Source organism: Sciurus carolinensis, chromosome 8, assembly GCF_902686445.1.
Source record: "Sciurus carolinensis chromosome 8, mSciCar1.2, whole genome shotgun sequence".
NCBI classification, from domain to species: domain Eukaryota; kingdom Metazoa; phylum Chordata; class Mammalia; order Rodentia; family Sciuridae; genus Sciurus; species Sciurus carolinensis.
This window is the reverse complement of record NC_062220.1, coordinates 72,885,290-72,903,725: the sequence shown is the minus strand read 5'-3', so window position 1 is coordinate 72,903,725 and position 18,436 is coordinate 72,885,290. Positions and strand designations below refer to the sequence as shown.

Here is an 18,436-nt window from a genome sequence, read left to right as displayed (position 1 = left end):
CTACTTAAACCATTTGTTGCTCCCCTCCTGCATTAGATTCTTCTCATTTTAATATCATCAATATAAACAAGGGCCCTATATTTGGAGAAAATGGACAGGGGGGTACAGTAGCTTATCATAACTGGTTCTCTGTTCCATTTGTTGAGCTTCAACTTGTATTACAATCTGGTACTTCTGGTTGTAATAATGTGAACACTATGCCTATTCCTTCTTGGCTATTTATCCTATTAACATATTCTATTTCTCCTAACCACATCTAACCTCTCTATTCCAGTAAGATTTCCTTTCTGACCAATGCTGCTCAGGACTGGTTTTTCCAAACATGTGAGCTCAGAGGGACCTCATGAAACTATTTTTTAACTCTCTATAAAGAGATGTTCTGGTGGCTTGTTAAAAGTTACATAGCTACTTGGTGCTGAAGCTGTTGCTATTTTTATGATACAATAGTTTTTTTCTTAGAAGGTACCCACTATAGCATATGCATACACAGAGTTTTTTTTTTTTTTTTTTTTGCCGTGCTGGGGATCGAACCCCCTTGCAAGCACTCTACCAACTGAGCTATCTCCCTAGCCCAATATAAAGAGCTTTTAAACTCTGTGTGATCTATTTAGTGAACAAGTTCCGACTCTAGGGAATAGAGATCTGGAGAGGTAGGTAGCACTAAAATTTTCCTATAGCGTATCCACACAAAAACTTCACTGAAATGAGTCAGAGATGGATAAGTTTCTCAGAATTTGAGTTTTCAGAAAACACTAAAGTAACAGGATTGATAATATATGCAAATACAATTATGCCTTATTCCTGATTTAATTAAAAAGGAGGTATTTTACATAAGTGGACTTTCTAGATCATGGAACTTTTAATTGGTATTTAAAGGGTTAAGTTTTATACATGATAGCGTCCAAAATATATCCCATGTTTTCTTTTTAAATTTTTATAATTTTATCATTTGACTGTATTAATTGTAGAAAAGTATGAAGATTAAGAAATACTAAAAAAAATTATCTAGTATTCCTCTCCTAAATATAGTAATAATAGATCATGTGTATTTTCTTCTAGTCTTTTTACATTTACATAGCATTTAAAAATAAAACTAGTATTGTAAAATGCTTACTTTTTTCCATTTCATATTATACAGCAACCATTTGTTTAGGACATTAAATATTACGTGAATATATGATCTTTGGCTGATTGCTTTACAATCTAATGATAACTAAGCCATAATTTACTTCTAATTATTGGATATTCAGGTTGTTCTGAATACTTCTATTATAATTAATAATAAATATTAAACATATCTCTTCATACATGATTTTTTTTGTATGTACCTCTGACATAATTTTTTAAGGAGAAATTCTAAAGAGTACCAACAAAGTATGTTCTAAGCCTTCTGATGCATTTTACCAAAATTGCCCTCCAAAAAGATGGTATCAATTTACAATAAATACCCAGAGTCCCAAGTCTTTCTTATATATCTTGGCAACAAAGGAGAGTGGATATTATCCTATGACCTTTATTGTTAAAAATTAAATAGGGGGAGGTCAGGTGAGAAGGTTATCTTTTTGTTCTTTTCCCCCAAATATAAGACTTCCCACCATGTTTACTGTCTATTTGCTTGAAATGAATGCTGCATGTCTTTCTCATATCCACCTTCCACCCCACCAGTTAAGCAAAACATGCAAAAATGATGAGAAAGTCTTCTTTTCTTCTGAGTAGTCATACTATTTTACTATCTTGGTAGTAAAATAGCCCTAATTCTTCAGATTATGGAAGGTTTTTTCTTTTCTTTTTTTTTTTTTTTTTCGGGGGGGGTGGGTGGTACCGGGTATTGAACTCAGGGGCACCCAACCACTGAGTCACATCCTCAGCTCTATTTTGTATTTTATTTAGAGACAGGGTCTCACTGAGTTGCTTAGCGCCTTGCTTTTGCCTGAGGCTGGCTTTGAACTCTCGATCCTCCTGCCTCAGCCTCCCAAATTGCTGGGATTACAGGTGTTTGCCATAATGCCTGGCTTATGGAAAGTTTTTGACCATTCCATGGACCCTTATCTGAGGTATGATAGCAGGAAGTAAACTTTTGGCTTTACTGGCATTTTCTTTCAGTGTCTTTAAAACTCAGTCCATTGAAACTGCTTCTCTGTGCTCCTTCCAGCAATTATAATCTGTTGCCATGGTGATAGCAACAGCCTCTTTAGTAAGAACCACCTCTGGACCCATGGTTATTTGTCAATATCTGATTCCCTGGTGTAGAATATGCCCAGGAGCTGAAACGAGGTCCTTCAATGATGACTACTGTCCTCTTTGAGTGACGCCAGTGTCAGAACTGCTCACCCATTGGAATATGGCACGCTCTTCTGGCACAGGAATGACTTCCATAATAGAAGATCTGAGGCCTCAAGATGGTCCTATTGATGAACTGATGATTGATAATGACCACTATCACTGGGCTGAATCTCCTCCCTCAAGAAGTTGCAAGCTGTCATCATTGACATACATACAGTCCTCTTCCTTTAGAGTCAAAATGTTCCCCTGGCAAAATTTTGAAGGCATGATGGTGTGTCTTGCAAGGAGAATGCAATCAATATTTTTATCTTCTCTCAAACTGAGGCATCAGATGGCTTGGCAAATGGAGAATCCACATATTTTTCAGTTCTTCCTTCTAAAATTTCTGGATCATCTAGGCCTGTTCCACCAATTATTTCAATCTTCATGGCTGTAGTGGCAGTGCCCAAGGCCATGTCTGCACAAAAAAGAAGCTGTGATGGGCAAACATGCCAGGACTAGATGCTGGGCCACATCTCCTGTGTTTTTACTGCATTCCAAATTCAAGATGTAATTTAACCTGTTCTGTATGATATAGTGTTTTTGCCAGCAATAATTACTACCATATTGTATTGTAGAGCAAATATATTTTAGTTTAAGGATCTCTTTGCCCTACAAATAATTCTAAACTGTTGTGCTCTCCTCAGTTGGATTTTATTCTTTTTTATTGCCACCTATGCTTATCTACGTTCATTCATTCAAACTTTTCATCACTGTAGTGGGTTCATTTCTATACGCAACAACTGTTCCTCCACCTACAACTCATTTCCATTTATTATTCTTTGTTTAAATCTCCTTTTCTTCCTCCTAACCTGGAATAAAACTATAGGACCCCAAACCCATCTGAAGAAAAACAGATACTCAAACTCTAAGACTAAAATTGTTAAACATGTTTGGTACCTGGGAAACAGTAGCTCTAGCATCTTCCCTGGAAGGGCTTCAGTAGTTGTTGTCATCTGGCAGGTAAGCTTTGCCTATGATTTCTGGGTACTCTGCAATTTGGATCTATTGAGGCTATCAGATACCAGAAAGATTTAAAGGAAATACTTTCCCTGTACATGCATTTAAAAATATGTTTATCTGATGCATGCCCAGAGGGATGGAAGACAAATTCTGACTGTAAATGGATAGCCTATAAATAAGTAATGAGTACACTGCATCTGGAAGTGAAACAGCTAGAACTGGTACTCAACAAAACAGATTAATGGATCCCTGTTTCCTATGGAATAGAATCCAATCTTTAGTATGTCATTCTTAATGTTCTGTACTTGATTCTAACCTAGGTTTTTAAGAGGCTTCTCTCACATTGCTTCCCCTTTTAACCCTGTGTTATAGGCAGAGCAACAATGAATACTATAATTTATGTAGCGGTACACAACGAATTCTTAGGATTTCTTAAACTTAAAAGGCCCGGAGCAACTGTTTCATCTTTTGCCCATTAGAGGTTACCCTTGTCCTTCAAGGCTTACTCCAAATGTATGGCTAGTGAATGGAAATATCAATAAACTGGAATTTAGGAGCTCTGCATTCTTTTGTTTTTGTGACTATTTAGTGCTCACTATGATCTTGGACACAACTCTTCTCTAGGACTCAGTTCCTGCTGATTTCTAACTTTCTTGGTTTCTGAACACCAGTTTATAATGTTTAATTGGCACCTACCTTGCTTGGTCTTTAGGAAAACCATTTCTTAACAATCTCTACTAATAGAAAATGAGCTAATTTCTTAAAGCAGAATCTTGATAACACACAAGTAAATTTATACCCCATGTGCAACAACACACATGATAAATCTGTATGCTCTTCTAAATATCAAAATGGACTCAAAGAAGGATGTATATACACTTAATTACTCCTTACTGACATATGGTAGGACTTATATGATATGTATTTCATACATAAATTGGAGAGTTTCCCACAAGATGATATTTATTTAAGTACAGATATTAGCTGGGTGCAGTGGCACAAGTCTGTAATTTCAGTGACTTAGGGAGCTGAGGCATGAGGATTGCAAGTTTGGGGTCAGCCCGGCAACTTAATGAGACCCTAAGCAATTTAGTGAGACCCTGTCTCAAAATAAAAAATAAAAAGGACTGGGGATGTGACTCCGTGGTAAAGCAACACTGGGTTAAATTCCCTGTACCAAACCAAACCAAACAAAACAAAACCAAAAAACCAGGTAATAGCCTACTGCATACAAAAACTACTCTAAAAATGAATTTATTGTTGGTTATGATTTAAAAAAATCTTATTCTTTTTAAAATCATAATTGACAATATTTAGAAATATGTGGAGATATTCCAAGAATTTTACATTGCTGTAGGGTAGGGATTTGGGGAAATTGTTGTTTACTTTAAAATATTATCATTTGTACTTTTACTTTTACATGTATATAATGAGCATATATGTTTTTCTTTTATGGTATTGGGGTGCTCTGCAATTAAGTTATACCTCTGGTCCGTTATTTTTTTTTTTTTTTTCAGTTTTGAGATAAGTCCTCTCTAAGTAGCCCAGGCTGACGTCAAACTTGTGGTCCTCCCACCTCAGTCTTGGGAGCCACTGGGATTACGGACATGTGCCATCAGACCTGACTTAATGAGCAAAACAGGAGGTGCATGTCAAGATTAAGATTAGGAACTGAACTAGAGTGATAATTACTAAATCTAATAATGAAATAAACTGTTTATTACTGTATAACAATTATTCTATTTGTAAAATTATTAACTTGAAATAATGATATCAAGGTTTCTCTCTTATTTACTCTAATAAAGTTAACTCTATGAAGTGTTTGTGTCTTATACAATTAATCTGATAAGAAATTTTTCTTATTTCTTAAAATGGGAACACCAAATGTTATATATACTTTTGGTCAAATTTTACTTATACATAAATAAAACACATGAAAATAAATATTTAAATCCTGAAACTACTGTGTCTATAACAATTTTCACTATTCTTTCTATTCAACTCAATAAATTAAGAAGAAAGTTCTCTTCATTGAAATTGGCTGTGGTGACCTAGTTACGGCATGATAAGTGAATTCGTAAACACGGAAGCCATTCAATATAGGTAGTTTCCCCTTAATTTTATCACTATTTTATTTCTTCTGTGATTTTTTTCCCTATGAAAATTTTCACCAATACAGAAAAGTTATAAGAATAATACAAAGAAATTCCTATACCTTATACTTACATTCAGTAACTGCAACACTTTGCCAGATTTTTCTCTAAGTACACACACACACACACACACACACACACACATGCACAGATTTAATGCATTTCCCCCCTTTTTTGGCTAAACCACATGAAAATAAGTTGCAGAAATCATGATACTTCACTCCTAAATATTTCAGTATGCCTCTACTAAGAATAAGGACATTCTTTGATACATAATCAAAAACTATTATCATTACAGCTAAGATGAACAGTAACTTCAAAATAACATGTAGAAGCCAGTTGATACTTAAAAGTTCTTCCACTGTCCCAAGAATATCTTTTCATGTTCTTCACTAACTCTCACTTGAGAACACCCTAGGTTCACACATTTAATGTGTTTGTTAGGAATTCTGTCTCTAAATCTCTTTTATTTTTGCAGTTTTTAAAATTTTTTATTTTTACAGACTGCATTTTGATTCACTGTACACAAATGGGGTACAACTTTTGTTTCTGTGGTTGTACACGATGTAGATTCACAACATGTGAGTAATCATATGTCTCATTCCACCATCTTTCATACTCCCGCCCCCTCCCCGCTCTCATTTCCCTCTATGTAATCCAAAGTTCCTCCATTCTTCTCTTACCCCCACCCCCCACCCCCATTATGTATCATCATTCACTTATCAGAGAAAACTTTCACATCTTTTGTTTTTTTGGGACTGGCTTATTTTACTTAGCATGCTATTCTTCAATTCCATCCATTTATCTGCAAATAAATACCACAAATATATACCACAGTTTCTTTGTCCATTGATCTGTTGAAGGGCATCTAGGTTGGTTCCACAATCTAGCTATTGTGAATTGAGCTGCTATAAACAATAAATCTTAAAAGAACTCAGGTTCTTTTTTTTTTTTTAATATTTTTTGTAGTTGTCAATGGAGCTTTTATTTTATTTTTTTGTATGTGGTGCTGAGGATCGAACCTGGGGCCTCACACATGTCAGGCAAGCGCTCTACCGCTGAGCCACAACTCCAGCCCTGGAACTCAGGTTCTGATTGCAGAAAAGGGAAAATTTCCAAGCACAATAGTAGTCTTCCCAAGCATAACAGACAACTGCTAAGAAAACCTTACTGCTATTATTATTTCTATGTAATCAACATATATCCTACTACATGATAAACTTCCTGAGGGCACAATTGTTTGATTTCTCTTTGTGGCCTCCAATGTGCATCACAGACAGGGTTACACACTGTTGACTGGAGTTATTATTTCCTGGGGTCTCTATCTCCTTAAATCTTTTGAGTGGTTAGGAAGAGTTAGAAGACAACCACATTGTCATTATTCCCCTTGCTGTTTACTTGCTCTGATGTGAGAAAACAAAAGTGAGCTTTAAATTCTGTACTTCTGTAACAAACATGCTGACAGGTACTGGTCAGGCATTATACATTAATGAGGAGGAAAATGAACACAAGCTACTTAAGCAATCAGAAAATTATCTTTTATTTTCTCTTTATTTCCTCTTTCCTCCTTTTTCCTTCCTTCCTTTGTAAACCATGGCATCTCATAGTATGAGTTGTAAAATATATTTAAAATCATTTATGAACAAATAATATTAGGAGACAATCCACAGAAAGGACCACAAACATAAACAAATCAAAGCCCATTGATCAGCTTTGTGGTTTTATTTTTCTAAAAATCTCATGCTGGGTTATAGTAGGTTTATAATGGCACAGATATTGTATGTTTGAGTATCTCAAGCAGATAATAAAATCGGATAAAAGTTTCATTACTAAATAGGCTGGGCTAAAAACCATAGTTTTCATGGTTTTAGAATATAAAATCGAATTATATACTAGGCAATGAATCATAATAACAAGCTGCATGTTTTTCTAATTGGTATAAAATGTCATGGATAGTAGCAAAGGGGTCAGTGTATAGTCTTTCATCTTTATTCATTACTGAGAACAGAGGAAACTAATGTGACAGATGGCACTGAGCACAGTCATAGAGGATTGACATATAGGTAGAAAAGAAAAATGTTAGGGTAAAATTATAAAAAATAAAAATCAATCTTATTAGGAAGGTGAAATTTAGAAAATGTTTAAGAATCTGTACACAAAACTCGTGCTTAAAATGATGAATCCAATGGAAATAGCATGTATTGTAAAGAAGTAAAACTAAGGTTGACATTAATAACAGGTATCAAAAACATTTTATGGAAGTAATAGATTTACAATAGTTTCCTGACTGAGTGGATGTGAGTGGTATGTTACTGGAGTCCTAGGACAGAGTAGACCTGATTCTGGGGAGTCCAAACAAATAAGGTCTGGTCACTCACTACAAAACCAAATGGAAAAAGTCACGGTGAAAGGAAAGGAATGTATTCACTATAGCTATAGATAAGGGAGAATCAAGCAGCCTCAGCTCTGTGTTCCATTCTCAGTCCAGGATACTGACATGAACTCTCAGATTACATAGGGAAGTGAGGTCAGAAGTTGATCACTCTTTGTCAAACTGTGGTCTGGTCAACCATTACCTCAGGATGGCTGTGAAGAGCCCTGCTGGCAGCAGTAAGAAAGATCTCTTGTGTGAGGGGTAGTTTTGGCTCATTACAAGATGTTTATCAATCAGACTTGTGCTTTTGGAAACAAAGGTGACTGGAGGAGAGAACAACTCAGAGAAAAGGACAGGTCAGGAAAGTAAGACAGCATGCTCCTTCAGGTTTTGAGCTATGGCTGGACCCTTTTAAGTGCAACTTGTTGATCTGGAACAGTATGTTGTAAAAGCTACCAGTTGATTATGATGTGCCCGTGAGTCTTGAAAATATCTTAGTTATTTTTATCTTGATGCCTTCATTCTTGAAGGGGAGGATCACCTGCTCTACTCAAGGATTAAGGTATCAGAGGAGACAGAAGTAAAATGAAGGCAGAGATGCCAAGCTTTTATCCTGCTTTCAGTTACCTACTGGACATCTGCCGGCCAAAGCAGAGTCAGTGCTTTTAGCAAAAACAGCCTTTAAGTCCCTGTTAGTCAAGAGAGAAAAGAGCCATTCCCAAGATACCTTCCCAACCTAGCCCAAGGGCAGCAGCATAGTAGAATCCGCTAGGAATTCTCAGTCTAGGAACCTGGGGCACTCCTCCACCATAGAACATTTCTCCCCATCAAAGTTATAGCAGTGGTTTATAGGTTCTACAGGAATGCCATGGAATCTCCTATTTCTTCTGTTTCTGCTTCTAGAACCATGGATTATCTCCCAGGTATTTGAGCTTTTTTTCATTTATACCTTCACCTGTTCTAGTAAGTGTTTCTAGCTGACATAAAACAATGCAGGGCGGAAATAGGAGTAAAGGAAGGAAAAGAAAAGACAACAACAGGGTGGAATGGACTCATAAAGAATAAATAAAAATACATGTATACACACATAAACACACAAAAAAATTAAACTACTGGTGGACCCCAAATTTGGCTCTCATTTTTTTGGTAAAAATATATAGACCAGATGGAGGGTTTGTATAATAATTGGCTGGTCACTGTACTATTCCTGTTAAGAAACTTCTAAACCTTTGGAATTTTCTGAGTGATTGGTGTATCTTTGTTATTCATGGTGGTTTTTTGTTTGTTTGTTTGTTTTTTTAAAGAAAACAAATTTTTAGTTGTAGGACACAATACCTTTATTTTATTTATTTATTTATTTGTGGTACTGAGGATCAAACCCAGTGCCACACATGTACCAGGCAAGTACCCCACCACTAAGCTACAACTCCAGCCCTAAAGGTGGGATTTTTGACTACAGTTGATTGTTTGTGCTAAAGAAATGACTCAGGTGGGGCTGGGGATATGGCTCAGTGGTAGAGCACTTGCCTGGCATGTGTGAGGCACTGGGTTCAATCCTCAGCACCACATCTAAATAAATGAATAAAATGAAGGTCTATCAACCTTAAAATATATTAAAAAAAAAAAAAAAGAAATGACTCAGAATGGGGACTGATCAAGACAGAAATACCAATCAAGTAATTGGGGGGTTGGGGTTTTGAGCCACAGATATCACTCCACCCTCTGGGTTGTGGTCAGTGATTTAATCAATCATGATTACTCAATGAAATCTCAGTTAAAAACTCTGGATACCAAAGTTCCTGTATGATTCCTTGGTTGGCAAAAGTCTGAGTACGATCACACATTAATGTGCCAGGAGAATAACACAACCCTAGGTACAATGATAACTCTGAATTTGGGAGATTCCCACATTTTGTCCTAAAATTTTTTTTTTTTTTTTGGTTTGTTTTGATTTGCATTTTACTGCTATAATTGAAGGCAGGACAGAAGAAATAAAAAAAAAATAGGTAGAAAGGCAACATAAGGAAAGGCAAGTAATAAAATATTGTTTTAGAAGTTCTATATATTTTTCCACACCTGTCATTCCCTAAGTCAGTCTCTCTCTCTGACCTGTCATTCCCAAATTCCTGGGAAATCTGAAAATTTCCCTTGTGCATTGTTATTTAAACCCTCAAATAAGTAGAAAAGGCAAAGAGAAATACTATATTTGAGAAACCTGTAATTCAGGGGATTTTCTATTGTTCAGATAATGGAAACTACATCAGCCTAAGGATCCTGAGAATGCTCAGATCACAATGAATCATCTTGCCATCACCAGAACTGATATCATTCCTATATACCTTTCCATACCCACTCTCATCAAGTGTCTTCAAAAAAAAAGAGCCAGGAACTCCAAAATGTACCTCTCACTCTCAAGATGGCCCACATTCTCCCTTCAGTGTGTATCTTCTTTCCTAAATAAAACTGTCTAAGCCTTTGGCGTGTGCTGAAATTCTTTTTTGTCTCGAAAGTCAAGGACCTGGCTGGTCCAGAGTTGAATTCTCCCTTCTCTCCAGGAACTCCTCAGACCCTTTTCCAGAGACCTCTTCTCCCATAACATATTAACACTGTAATCCTAAAGGCAGTGCTTTCCTGAGTTCTGGGAAGTATGATAGCAAACTATTGAACCTAAGGGAGTAGTAGGAATCCATGAATTTGCAGCTGGCTGGTCAGAAGTGAAGGTGGCCATGGGGACCCCTCACCTTGCAGTTGGTGTCTGAAATGAGAATAGTCTTGTAGAGGATTGTGCCCTTAACCTATGAAGTAGGATCTTTTAGTAGTTGGTGTTAGAAGTCATTGCAGGTACACGAGGAAAAATAAGTTATGTAATATAGTGGATAATGTACTTAGTATAAACAGACCAAACAATATAGGGTTGTTTCAAACACTGGTTCTCAAAATAAGTTAACCCTCAAGCCAAAGCACATCTCAAAACAGTAATGGTACAAAGGTTTAAGAGTTGTCATGATGCATTACAATTACTTGTTCTCTTTTGACTGGACACTGACAGTTTAAAGATTCTGAGAAAAACAAACTTCCTCAAACTTTCTTCTCTAAACGTGGTTTTGGTAAATACTGGTTGGTTATTTTTGGGAGCTCAGAGAACAATGTTCCCCAAATATGGCATTTTTTGGCACACTGAGTACAATGTGATCTAAAAGAATTAAAATGCCCTCAAAGCAGGTTGAGGATCAAGATGCCTTTAACCTTATCTTGTTTCTCCCTTTCAAGTGCTTTGCTTTCTGCAAAGTTGCTATAGTTGGCTAAATTCCAGAACAGCCAAAGAAGAAACAATTGCCTCTGGCCCCTTCCCTGAACTCATACAGAAGAAAGACTAAAGTCTGTTCACACACAAACACATTTTTATCACATACCATAAAGTCTGTTCACACACGAACACATTTTTATCACATACCAAAGTTCTCTATTTGGGTTCCAGAGAATCATTAAAATCCATGGATATTCTTTCTGCAAGACCAATGGACTTTGTTTTAGGCCACTGTATGTTCTCTAAGCTTATTGATTTCCCCGCAAATCACTTACTACTCTCCTAAAAATTATCTACATTCCTCATTTTTCCCCTCCCATAGAAAAAGGGGTATTTAAATTTCTGAATCATGTTGAGCAAATAGGTAATCACTGTATGATTTTCCTCTTTTTGCATGTTAATAAATTTATATGCCTTTTCTCCTACTTAATTGAAACTCAGTTTATTCCAGTGAACCTTCAGAGGGCAGTGGGGAAATTTCCTTCACTCCTACAGTCATAATCTTGGTTTCATCCTTTCTTCACTTAAGAACCTTGAAATGCTAAATTTCTGAGCTCTCCCTTGGGTACAGAGTAGGGAACCTTAGAAGACCATCAGCAAGTATTTGGGTTGGCACTCTCTTGTAAAAACTCCACAGTCCTTGATGGGGTTTGGGTAGTGCAATACCAAAATATGGCCCCTTGGCCTCTGAGAGAACACCTTCCTCTTCCCCTCCTTTCCTGAAGCAGATCATAAAACCTTCTTTGAGAGGTGTTCTCCCTATACCTGGAGAAAAGGACTTAACCCTGAAAACCAAGGGACAGTGAGAAGAATCTGAACAAACAGGACTTGCTATATGCCCCCTAGCTTTTTAACACAAGATCATATCACTTTTGTCTAATACTACTCTACACCTATACATTTCTTCATTAGATTTAACAATAAAATACACAGGTTTCCCTGTTTATTTGGGTCTCCATTTCCTTATGAAGGAAGGTGAAACTACTATCAAATAAATGTATATGCTTTTCTCTTATTAATGTGGTTTTTGCTTTGGGGATCTCAGTCATGAATCTACAGATGGCAATGCTATAGTTTGGATCTGTAATATTTTTAAAAGGTACATGTGTTAAAGGTTTGGTTACTAGTTTGGCATTATTGGGAGCTGGTAGAAACTTCAAGAAGTAGAGCCTACTGGGAGGTCTTTAGGTTACTGGTGGACCACCAGTAGGAACTGTGGGGCCTCAGTCTCTTCCTCTTTCTCTTTTTTGCTTCCTAGTTATTAAGTGAGTGGTTTTGCTCTGCCATGCACTCATCATGATCTGCTGCCTTGCTCTAAGCCTAAAGCAATGGGTCCAACTGATCATAGAGTAGAACCTCAGAAACTATAAACCAAAGTTTAATAAGTTGATTATCTCGGGTTTTGTTATAGCACTGGAAGGCTGACTAACACAGATGAGTAAAGAAATTTCTCTAAATCCCAAAGGCAGACTGGAACATGAATAGAAAATCACTTAATTCTTACTCAAAAAATGATTTAGAGACTAGCCATACAATAGATCAGAAAGTCCATTAAAAAATAATTTCTAATCCTCACCCCACCCTACCAATAGCAACTACTGGCTTTCAAAGTTGTACTTCACATTTCATGGTCCCAATTTTAAAAAAGGATTAAATTTTAAGTAAGGTGTTACCAGATGCCTTCCTGATTGGGTGGGTGTTAGAATATTTTCCAAAGAACACCAGGCAATGAATGACATACTTTGCTAGCACATACAGTACTCTAAAGTTAAACTTCTGGCAAAATGTAAGAGGTAACTAAATGTAGCAACTTATTGATAAGATTTTCATGGATAAATCAGTTAAGAAGTCAAGATGAAATAACAACAACGTGTTTTGGAATTTACCTAGACAACAAATCGGTAGGGTCCATTGTCTCTTTAAGCTATATCTCCCTTAACAAACAAATACGTGTGTGCGCGTGCATGTGTGTCTTTTTGAACTCTGTGAAAGGAGGACAAAAATTCACCTTAACCAAAGTCGTGCTTAATCACTAAGATACTAATTAAAATAAAGTCGGGGGAGGAAGAGATCCATTTCTGCTTAGGGGGAAGAAAAAAATCACAATTTACTTTGAGTCCAAAGAGCAGATGTCACAAGGCAACCAGACAATTTCAAAAGGTGGTAAGATTCTCTGAGGAAAGACAGGGATGTATGAACTATTTCACCTTTGGCAGAGCATGGAAGGAAGAGGCTAATAAGGAGAAAAAAATCTGAAACTAAAGTTTGGCTTTTAGTTTGAAACTAAAGTAAAGGCTGAATTCCCAGGAGTTCTAGACACATAGGCTCAATTTATTTACAGGTTTCCTCCAAGTTTTCAGGTAAAAGACTTGGGGTACAGCAAAGAGGTATGGATAAGAACCCTTTAATGGTGAATAGGCACAAAACCCAGCTGGCTTCCTGGGACCATTTTAGCATACAAAGCCCAAGCTATAGGTCACTGGGAGAAAACATGAAACATGCACTGACACAATGCAGAGATGTGCTACTGCTGGGGGTGGGGCAGGACTGCTGAGAGGTAATATTTTACTCCTGAGTGCTTCCCCTAGAAGTACCTGAGTGTGCAATAGTATTCTGTGGTATAAGAGCTGGATGTAAAGAGGCTGAAGAAACTGTAGCTTGTTCATGTCAAGCATGTACTATGATGTATTTTTCTTAGAACATTCAAGAAAGTTATAGACAAGTATTTGGCTTAAAGAATACAAATGTTAACGAATTAAATATTTAAAATATTTAAAATGTATGACCATGAAGGCCTGCTCTTTTAAAAGGCAGGGTAAGGGTGGCCACAAGCTGATGGAATGACATCACCACCTGTTGGTCACTGTGTTCCTCTAATATGTCTAGGAAATAGTAAAAGTCCAGAGTACATTTACTTTTTGTTTACATGCTGGGATTATAAAAGAACCTCTCAAGAAATGGGCTAAAAAACATAAATGGGGACTGTCAGAAGAGGAAAAATCTTGAAGAAGGATGAATTCTGCAACAATTTAGAGTTTAGGGTTTTCTCACATTTTTAGTTGTCAATAAAAGTTCATGATAGAAAACAAAATGGGATGTTCAACACAATGGGAATTTAGAAAGTTACAGAAATTAAAAATTTTGTTAATCAAATGCAGAAAAACATCTGTACTATTGATACAAATGAATCACAAAGTATAGCTTTCTTCTGAAGTGACTGACTTATAATGCCAGAACCCTGACTGCATGCCAAATGGCAAAGCGTCTCATATACATGGAATGCTGATGAGCCTTTTCTCAGACATCAGAGCTTGCATTCCTTGGAGGAACTATCCCTGCCTGGAGAGTGGCAATTCAGCTACCATTGGTGAATTAGGGACCAAAGACATCTGTTTGCAATCTATTCCCCCACACACAAAGGAATCAATGAACTTAAATAACATACAGGAGGGCTGGAGTTGTGGCTCAGTGGTACAGTGCTTGCCTAACAGGTATGAAGCACTGGGCTTGATTCTCAACACTGCATATAAATAAATGAATAAAATAAAGGTCTATCAACAACTAAAAATTAAAAAAAAATAACATATAGAAGTCAACTGGTAAAAACATTGATTTGGATACCCTAAAGAACACACTGGATACGCTAAACACACACTGTTTATTCAGCAAAAAATTCCCAAAGGTTTATAAGTATAAGACAGTATGAGGGCATTACAACTTATGACTTCTATTTGGTCATAATCTTGAATTCAAAATAGGTTAAAATCTTTCTCAACTATTGCGAAAAGTGTTTCTACTCAATAATCAATATAATTTTTAAGTATCTACTATCCTCAACATTGTAGCTGTTAGCTAAAGTTATTTCTCCACAGAATCCATTTTTTTCTCTAAATCATTTCAGTTAACCATTTGAATTACTCTAAATGTATTTTCTTTAGCTACTTCCAAACCACTTGTTTGCCTGTAGCATCATTTTAGAGACTCACCTAGATATCACCTTTTCCAAAATCTCTTCCCTTCCCCTTAACAAAAGCCATGAAATTCTGGACAACAGCATTCAAGCAGAGCAAACAGGAAGTACAAAGGCCAAGAGCTCTCTGTGTCTGAGGAATAGAGACATGGCCAGTGTGGCTGACGCACAAGAAGAGAGTGGGTGACAGAATAGATCTCAGAGGATGTACCATACCAGTTCCTCTGAGACCTTGGTAAGTAGATTGGATTTGTATTCTAAGTAAATTTAAAAGTACTGGAAAATTTTGATTACTAGAGTTACTATCTGAGTACGAGAACATTATATAAACTATTGGAACAGTCTTCAAATTGTCTCAAACTAAGGCAGGCTAATAATACCATCTCTTCTTGTTCTTTCTGCCATTTCTTTTTTCTTTTGACAGTAAGATGGTATTTTCTTTTTAATCATACTCAGTGTTACCATAAAAGCTTATTTTTCTTATCATACCCTTTATTTTATCTGATGTAACATTCAATGTCTGGAATCAGAATATAAAAAGCTCAGTAAACTTCTACTACTTTAAGGATTAAGGGACAAGTTTGGTTAACAGAATAAAATAAAAACAAGAATAAATTTTGTGTATAGATATTGATATACAGATCCAACTACTTTCAAAGTGGAACTACCTGACACTTAAATAGTTTAGGAGCCCTCTGACCAGTAATTAAGTAAAAATTTATCATTAGAATGCAAAAGAATTCCCTTTTAAGTATTAAAAGATGCTGAATAGCACTGGGAAAGGCTGATATATTTGCTTGACTTTGATGGCTTGAGAACTTGAATTTGTTAGCAACATATTCATAAAAAGTTCTTAATAAACAAAATACTAGAGAGGCAGGAATAACTGTACCAAAATAAGGATTATCAATGGCATAGTACTTTCTTAAAAAAAATCAATAAAATCCATCTTTTATGAGAGATGATAGAAAGAACATTGTCAAGGTTCTTAATAATGGGAAAAAACTGATGAATAAATGACCAAATAAATACATTAAAACAAAATATCCAGAGAGAAATCCCCCCCCCCCCTTTTTCTTCTTCCTTTGTGGTGCTAGGGAATGAACCTAGGGCCTCACACAAGCTGGGCAAGTACTCTACCACTGAGTTATATCCCCACCCACTACAGAGAAATATCATAACTGGGTGATTATACGCCCCCAAATCTATGAGATCTGAACTGACTAATCCCTCACCTTCTTGAAAGACATCAGTACCTCCCACCCTTTCTGCAGTGATAAAGGCAATAACCATCTGCTTCCAACAGAGGATGAAAAGCCAGTATTTTCTTCTGCTTTGAGGCTCATTGGGGTGGCTTTTGAAGAGTAAGGGACAGGACAGAACATCTAAAAACATGATCCACGACAGAAAAAAAATGACATGAAATGAATTTAACCATTTATATCATCATAATGGAAAGAGAAAGGTAGAAGTACAGAATAAAAAGAAAACTGAATCACAAGAAAAGTAAGTTTTAAGTATTTATTAAAGATAGAATATAATCTAGCTTAGCAAAAAGAGAAGAAAGTGTGAGGCAATGAGTCTGATTCTCAGCACCACATAAAAATAAATAAAATACAGGTAGAGTGTCCATCAACAACTAAAAAGAATTAAAAAAAAAAAGAAGTTTAAAGAATTAAATTGGTGGTTATGAAAGACTGCAAAAATATCCATCTTTTCAATTAACTATGAGTGAGTTATCAGCATGGCATGGCCCAGTGTAGTACTACCTGCCTGAGAAAGTATTTTCCTGCATAAACTCAGGGTCAGGTATAGTACTCTGGTTCTCAAAAGATAGAGCAAACTCTGAAAACATACTATCTTCAAGTTTTAAAAGAAGATAAAAGATGCTTAGGTCTAAGGGAATAAAAAAGTCCTACCTACTACTGACTTAAGAAGAAACCAGATTTTATTTAAAAAAATTCTTACAGAAAACGAAACGTTATTTATATATGTATTTATGTCCTATTCAGAAATTTTTAATTCTAACAGATGTCAGTTTAAAAAATGTCATATTTGTTTAAGAAGGAAGACCAAATTTGATAAAGAATTCTGGTATAACTGAAAAGAGAATGGTGCTTTGGTATGAAAAAGAGAATTTGAGTTGCTTCACTTTCTACTTCATACAGTACATAACTGTGACTGTGTGCTTGTCTCCTAATTTTTTTTTTGTTTTTCCATCTGAACAGTGAAAATAATACTGCCTTAGAGATTTCACATAGTCCATGTATATATAAAAATGTCATGTAAATTTTAAGTTATTAATGAAAAAGTTCAAAGTGGTAAATTTTAGGATTCAGATTAATATTTTTTAAGGTTGTGTTTATATTTGTTTCTCAATGAAAACATTAGTTAATCTGAAGTTTAAAATCACTAAATGGTCATTTGAACTAACGATCTCTGTTGGAGTATTAATGACAATGTTATATTCAATGGGAAATATGTTTAGACAACATTTATTATAGATGCACTATTAGAACCCATATGATGTTAGAAAGTTAGGAATTATATAAAAAAGATATAATTGTACATTTATGTTTTACTTTGAGGTGATCAATACACAATAATTTGATCCTTTATGAAAAGCCTCTAAAAACCAATAAAGAAAAGTGTCATGAAAAAGAAAAATCTCAGTGGAAGACAGGTAATTTCATTTTGCTGTTGTTTTACAGTGTGTGATTTGGGGAGAAGGTGAGATACATGAAATAGGATTAAAAATTTTCAAAAAAGTTTTCTCTCTAAATTGCCATATAGGCTAAAATTTTCATAAAATATTTATAGTTGTCATGAATGTCATCTCAAGCTGACAATTACAATAGTGATTTAAATAAATCTCTCTTCTTCTGTAGTTACATGAATGTTTCCCCAACCCCCAATTTACTTAAGTTATATCTTGCTACTGAAAGCTTATGAATGCCATGTTTTTTCCTGTAGGCAAGTGGAAAAACATTTATTTTTTTAAACTCTTAGGTGAAAAGTGTAACTGAGTGATTAAGAATGTGCCTTTGCTATTTTCTCTCTCTCTTTAAAATGAGAGATATAACTATACATAGAAATCCCCAGCCAATACTTCAGGATTAAATGTAAGTTAATACTTTATGAAAAAAGCTCAGGTAAGATACAAACTTGAATATGACAGTCCTAATCTTTTTTGTGTGTGTGTGGTGCTGGGGATTGAACCCAGGCCCTTGTATATATGTGGCAAGCAGTCTCCCAACTGAGTTATATCCCCAGCCCAGCCCTAATCCTTAAGAAACATTAATTCAGTAAGGAAGGCAGGTTTTTAAACAACTAACTGTAACTGAAAA

General features: G+C 35.7%; 1 protein-coding gene and 1 pseudogene across 2 annotated transcripts in view; both read right to left on the bottom strand.

Moving 5' to 3' along the window:
• Positions 1-18,436, bottom strand: part of Znf277 (zinc finger protein 277) — a 138,550-nt gene that overhangs the window by 26,179 nt on the left and 93,935 nt on the right. The window lies entirely within an intron of this gene.
• LOC124990631 (S-methyl-5'-thioadenosine phosphorylase-like) lies at positions 1,882-3,734 on the bottom strand (annotated as a pseudogene).